Source organism: Octopus sinensis, linkage group LG8, assembly GCF_006345805.1.
Source record: "Octopus sinensis linkage group LG8, ASM634580v1, whole genome shotgun sequence".
In the NCBI taxonomy this organism is placed as follows: Eukaryota; Metazoa; Mollusca; class Cephalopoda; order Octopoda; family Octopodidae; genus Octopus; species Octopus sinensis.
In genome coordinates, this window is record NC_043004.1 from 55,619,403 (window position 1) to 55,626,477 (window position 7,075).

Consider the following 7,075-nt stretch of genomic DNA (forward strand, 5'->3'; position numbering starts at 1 on the left):
ACTATTTACCGAGGCTAAGTTGGCATTAAAATGGACACCAATAGTAATAGAAAATCTGGAGAGCTGGTAAACACCTTAAAAGAAACAGCTGAAGAGAAATGGATCTTATATGGAGCAAGAAAGACCAGTGTGAACAGCATTGAATCGTCGAAGCCTTATTTCCCAACAGCTAAAGAAAAGCTAATCATAGGTATCACTCACAAGCGAGTATGACTCGATATTATGTATCATACTTTCACTTAAGGTTTTCGGTGCCTGCGTAGTTACGAGTAAACGCTGACACCCTATCATCGGTTCTACCCATCGCCCTCTCAACCCAACAGAATATCTATAATGTGACAACTGAAGAGAGGGCAGGCTGTACCATCAATTGGTTGGTATTTATTTTAGCTAGGTGACTGGAGTAATATGAAATGATGGTTCATGTTTAATAACGTAACGCGCCTTCCGATACGGGAATCGAAACGTGAGCAGAAGGAAAAAGAAGAAAAAAGGATGAAATAAAAATATTATGTGATGACGCAGGCCATCATTAGATTCTCCAGGTTCTATTATTATACAATAAGATACTGGCGGCAAATTGTATTAATTCAACAGTATACAAGAATGGGTTACATCAGTAAAAGAAAAAAATTAAAACCATATAATAGTTTCAAATTTTGGCACAAGGCCAGCAATTTTAGGAGAGGGGATAAATCGATCACATCGACCCCAGTACTCAAGGGTTTTAGGGTTAGGGTTAGTGTTAGGGTTTTAGGGTTAGGGTTAGGGTTAGTGTTGGGGAAAAAGTCAAAATTGAAGAAGTTGGGGGGAAAGGAGGGGGAAACTTTTTCACAATGCTGATTTTTGGCAATTTTCCGGAACCTCCGTATCCGAAAACGGGGATTTTTGGCAAAAAAATTACAAAAATAAACAAATTTGGGAGAAAATGGTAGTGGTGGTGGTGGAAACTTTCCGAGTATTTTCTCTGACTGTCTAACGATTCCGCCAACCTAACCTTATTATTTCTAATTTAGGCACATCTAGGAAATTCTGAGAAAAAACTAATGAATTTCATCGACTCCAGTAGTTGACTGGTACTTTATTTTATCGATACTAAAAGAAATAATGCTAAGTTGGCATCGGCGGAAATTGAGAGAGCATAAAGAGCAGAACAAATATCGAAAAACGTTGTATTCGTTTATACTCTAGGCACAAGGCCCGAAGTTTTAGGGGGAGGGAGCCAGTCGATTAGATCGACCCCAGTACGAAACTAGTACATAATTTATCGACCTCGAAAGGATGAAAGGCAAAGTCGACCTCAGTGGTATTTGAACTCAGAACATAAAAACAGACGAAATACCTATTTCTTTACTACCCACAAGGGGCTAAACACAGAGGGGACAAACAAGGACAGACAAACGGATTAAGTCGATTACGTCGACCCCAGTGCGTAACTGGTACTTAATTTATCGACCCCGAAAGGATGAAAGGCAAAGTCGACCTCGGCGGTATTTGAACTCAGACCATAAAGGCAGACGAAATACCGCTAAGCATTCCGCCCAGCATGCTATTGATTCTGCCAGCTCGCCGCCAATATCGAAAAGCATTGTATTCGATGCGCTAGCGATTGTATGAATTCACACCCTGTTATGAAAGATAATGATAAAGTTCTACAACTACAGCAACACAATATGGTAATAAATTTACATTAAATATACCTTCTTTGTCCAGATATTCGATGAACTGTGACAATTATGCTGGATCCTGGCGCCATAAGAAAATGATAGAAAACGAAATCTTCTAATAAGCAATTAAAATGAATAAATAAGAAACAAGATAATATAACTTGCTTTTCTGGAGACCAATTTACAGAAGTGCTTCGAGTGACTGTAATTAATCAGACGAAAACAAAAGTTAACACCCGAAATAACAACGGCAACAATAACGACGATTAATGTAGACTAATAATAGAATAATTAGATTTTGTCAAACCTTAATTAGTACCTCAGTTGATTGGCTGCTATTTATAAATTAATTTGTAAATGAATTTCCAGTTCAAAAAGTGTTCTTTAGTTACAAATGTGATTATTATTTTTTATCTGTGCTTTTTATGAATCAGATCATAATGGTGATAATGTAGAATAAATAAACAATTGACAAGATTAGTTACTGAACTAACGACAACAATAATAAAACAGAAGTTAGACTTTATTCCGAAGATTTTGTATCATTTCAGCGTTAATGAATTAATGTGACGGAAATGACCGAAACATTGGATGATATGACTGATTAAAAGAATTCTTTATTTTAAATATCTATTTTCAGCTCTCTGTGTTCTAATCTGACAGAAATCGTCTTTAAGCTTCGTTAAACTATAATCAACAAAATATACTCCAATACAATAATATACATACATGTATAACATATTATGCTTTACATATAAGATACAAATACATATATTAATATATTTTATATCTTAGATGTAAAGCAAAATATGTTATACATGTATGTATATTATTGTAATTGTCAGTTTAGTAAATAAATAAATAAGTTAACATAATAGGATCTTTTCCTTTTGAACGGCAGATGTCAACACAATTTCTAGTTAACTAAACACTTTAAAACTTCGTATACTGGTAGAATGTGTTTATAAAACATCATTTTCTCTTGGTTTTATTGAGAAAATTCTATAGTTTGTAAGATATTTCGTCTGAAAATCCGAGCATTTCGGCAATTTTAACCAATCGATTACCTCCATTCAACTAAAATCATTTGCTGCGTCTAAATGTTAAAATATTTCTATATATTACTTAATACTGCATTACTGAGTTAAAATCATGTTTTGCAGAACTTTTTCTTAATCGCCGTTTGGTAGTTGCGATATATCCTCTCGAGGCAGAGACAATTTTAATAAATCAATAATTTATTTCATAGAGTATTTGATATACTTGTGTTTATCTATGTTTGTCAAATACATGCCGGTGGTATGTATTTGTTATTCTGTTTACCAATATTTGTTCAGTTCAAGGCGGCGAGCTGGCAGAATTGTTGGCATGCCTGACAAAATATTTAACGACAATTCGTCCATTACGTTTTGAGTTCAAATTCCGCCGAGGTCGACTTTGCCTTTCATCCTTCTGAGTTAATAAAATAAATACCAGTTGAGAACTGAGGTAAGTGTAATCAACCTACTCGATAAAATAAATACCTATTTCTTTATTACCCACAAGGGGCTAAACACAGAGGGGACAAAACAAGGACAGACATAGGTATTAAGTCGATTACATCGACCCCAGTGCGTAACTGGTACTTAATTTATCGACCCCGAAAGGATGAAAGGCAAAGTCGACCTCGACGGAATTTGAACTCACAACGTAACGGCAGATGAAATACCGCTAGGCATTTGGACCGGCGTGTTAACGTTTCTGCCAGGTCACCGATAAAATAAATACCAGTTAAATACTACTGGGGTCGATGTAATCAACTAGTCCCCTTCCCGAACATGCTGGCCTTGTGCCAAAATTTGAAATCAATATCTGTTCTGTTATAAGGCAGCGAGCTGGCAGAATCATTAGCACGCCGGGAAAAATGCTGAACGGTGTAGTCGACCAACCCCTCTCCCGAAATAGCTGACCTCGTACCAAAATTTGAAACCAATAATAACTGAAAGATCTTTACAGAAGCTATAACCCTTAGTCGAGAAGGAAAGACAATTTCTTGCACGAGGAGCCGAAATGGTCAAATGAAAAGAGATCAATTTCTGGAATATCGCATTTGTTTGGCGTATAAGCTTTCACCCGTTTTACAATAATATACATACATGTATAACATATTATGCTTTACATATAAGATACAAATATATATATTAATATATTTTATATCTTAGATGTAAAGTAAAATATGTATATTATTGTAATTGTCAGTTTAGTAAATAAATAAATAAGTTAACATAATAGGATCTTTTCCTTTTGAACGGCAGATGTCAACACAATTTCTAGTTAACTAAACACTTAAAAAACTTCGTTTACTGGTAGAATGTGTTTATAAACCATCATTTTCTCTTGGTTTTATTGAGAAAATTCTATAGTTTGTAAGATATTTCGTCTGAAAATCCGAGCATTTCGGCAATTTTAGCCAATCGATTACCTCCATTCAACTAAAATCATTTGCTGCGTCTAAAACTAAGACATCATGTAACTAACCCTAAACCTCCCCCCTAACCCTAACCCTAAATTTTTTTTAATTGTTAAATTAATTTAATTCCATTGCTTTAGTTTTTTTACACGCGTAACAATTAAATTAATTTAACAATTAAGAAAAAAAATTGGGGTTAGGGTTAGGGTTAGGGGGAGGTTTAGGGTTAGTTACAGGATGCTGTCTCAGTTTTAGACGCAGCAAATGATTTTAGCTCAAAAGAGAGCATAGGATTGGTTAAAATTCGAAAAATTAAACTACGTTAAACAAACAAATTACAATTTTCTCAAGAAAGCCAAGAGAAAAAAATGTTTTATTTTGACACATTCTACCAGTATACGAAGTTTTAAAGTGTTTACTAGAAATTGTCTGCCGTTCAAAAGGAAAAGATCCACATAATATAATGTCTAAAAGTTGATGAACCACCTATTGATCCCTTCCATTTTCTTATTGCTATATATATATATATATATATATATATATATATATATATATGTGTGTGTGTGTGTGTGTGTGTGTGTGTGTGTGTGTGTGTATACTGACACACACAAACATGCGCGCGCGCACACTCACACACAAAAGGTGCGGTGCATAAACTGTCATCTAATTTACCCATCGCAATCATATATAACGACAGGTATATACAGAGGCTAACAATAAGAATGGTCTCGTAAATAGAGCAACGCGTACAGAAACACACAGAAAATGGTGGCTTTGATCAAAGATTTGTTTTCTGTATGTAAACTACATGGATAACTTGTACCTGTCTCTTCAATTGGATTAATCCTATACACGCTCAACAGGTGGTAACATTCAATATCACCGTCACAAACAAAGATCTATAAAAACATGTCAATACAGCCTTAATCTGTTAAATTGATTATTCCCTCTCTATACACACCGCTCTCTCTCACTGTTTTTCCACTCCGTCCCCTCATTATGACATACATACATATACATACATACATACATACATACATACATACATACATACATACATACACACACATACATATGGTGTGTGTGAGCTTGCGCGTGTGTCTGCATATACGTGAGATAAGCAAGGGGCTTACAATTTCGAACTATAACGCTTTCTTTCGATCGACGCCTCTGTTCACAGTTACACGTCAGCAGTTTGGAAATAATGAAATGTTTTGTCTTCAAAGTCTATTGTCAGCGATGGGAAAATTTGGGGTCCGCTGTCACTTCTAAAACAATGTTTTATTGAACACTTGTCACATTTTCGATTACTAAATAGACAAAAATTATAAATGTGTACGTCTGTGTGGCAAGAAACTTGCTTCTCAGCCACACGGTTCTGGGTTCAGTCCCACTGAATGAAACCTTTGGCAAGTGTCTTCTACTACAGCCCGTGGCCGACCAAAACCCTGTGAGTGGATTTGGTAGATGCAAACAGAAAGAAACCCGTTGTATATATATATATATATATATATATATATATATATATAGTTATATATAAACACAAGAAAACACAAGAAAACACAAAAAAAAACACAGCAACGCGAGGACGTGGAACAAATAAATATCTTATTTCTTTATTGCCCACAAGGGGCTAAGCATAGAGGGGACAAACAAGAACAGACAAAGGGATTAAGTCGATTACATCGACTCCAGTGCGTAACTGGTACTTAATTTATCGACCTCGAAAGGATGAAAGACAAAGTCGACCTCGGCGGAATTTGAACTCAGAACGTAACGGCAGACGAAATACCACTATGTATTTCGCCCAGCGTGCTAACGTTTCTGCCAGCTGGCCATGCAAACATATCTATGTGTGTCACTAGATCTGTGTTTGTCCCCCTTCACCTCTGATCAGGTGTTGGTTTGTGTACGTATCTGCTATATAGCAGTTCGGCATAGAAAAACAATAGAAATAAGTACCAAGCTTTAAACAAGTATTTGGGATCGATTTGTTCCATTACATTATTCAATGGCTGCAGTCTAATGACTGAAACAAATAAAGTGTAAAAGATGAAATTATGGAAGCATACAAGTAAAGATTTTTACATAAGAAATCTGAACACATGTGCATTTCATGTCTCATACATATACATTTTTATTCATACATTTTCTATAGTAAAGGTAAAAATCACACACTCGCGCGCACATACACACATACTGACACACACACGCGTATCGTTATGGTAGTATTGTAAAATATATACGGATATGTTTTATTTTGAGCAAACATTTTCTGATATAGAATTCAATCCGTTGAGTAGATTGGATAAATAGGTTTATTCTATCTTCTTGTCTGTTTGTCCCATAACGTGAAACTAAAACCAGAAACCATCTCTCTACGATTTTCTTTCTTCTCTGTCTATCTATTTTCCCTCTCTTTCTTTCTCTCTGTCTTTCTTTCTCCTTTTCTCTCTCTCTCTCTTTTTCTTTCTTTTTCCCTCACTAAAAGTACACACACACACACCTTTCCTAATCTTCTTCATAATTACAGCAATACAGAGCTATCCTTTGAGGGAGCTATCCTGGCTCAAAAAAATGTTGCAGTATATAGCATTAATAATATACTATTGAATAAGCTTCTGAGAGAAATATTTACTTATAACTCAATTGACAGTGTTGTTGATGATCAGGATAGTATTAACTACCCCATCAAATTTTTGAACTCTCTAGAATTACCAGGTACAGCTCCTCAGTGTCTTCAGCTGAAAAAAAAGGACTCCTACTATGCTATTGCGTAATTTGTCTTAACCAAAATTATGCAACGGTACAAGATTAATTGTGCACAAACTTATGCGGAACTGCAATGAGGCAAATATTCTGGTTGTGGTAAAGGTGACACCGTCTTCATTTCTCGCATACCAGTTATACCATCTAATATCACATTCCAATTTAAACGGTTACAGTTTCCTATCCGAGT

At 35.4% G+C, this 7,075-nt stretch overlaps 1 protein-coding gene across 1 annotated transcript in view; it reads right to left on the reverse strand.

The window, feature by feature from the left end:
• Nucleotides 1-1,847, reverse strand: part of LOC115215179 (reticulocalbin-2) — an 88,980-nt gene extending 87,133 nt beyond the window's left edge. Inside the window, exon 1 of the mRNA XM_036505414.1 lies at nt 1,701-1,847. The gene's annotated coding sequence lies outside the window, so the exon portion shown is untranslated. The remainder of the gene's footprint in view (nt 1-1,700) is intronic.
• Nucleotides 1,848-7,075: the final 5,228 nt, after the last annotated feature.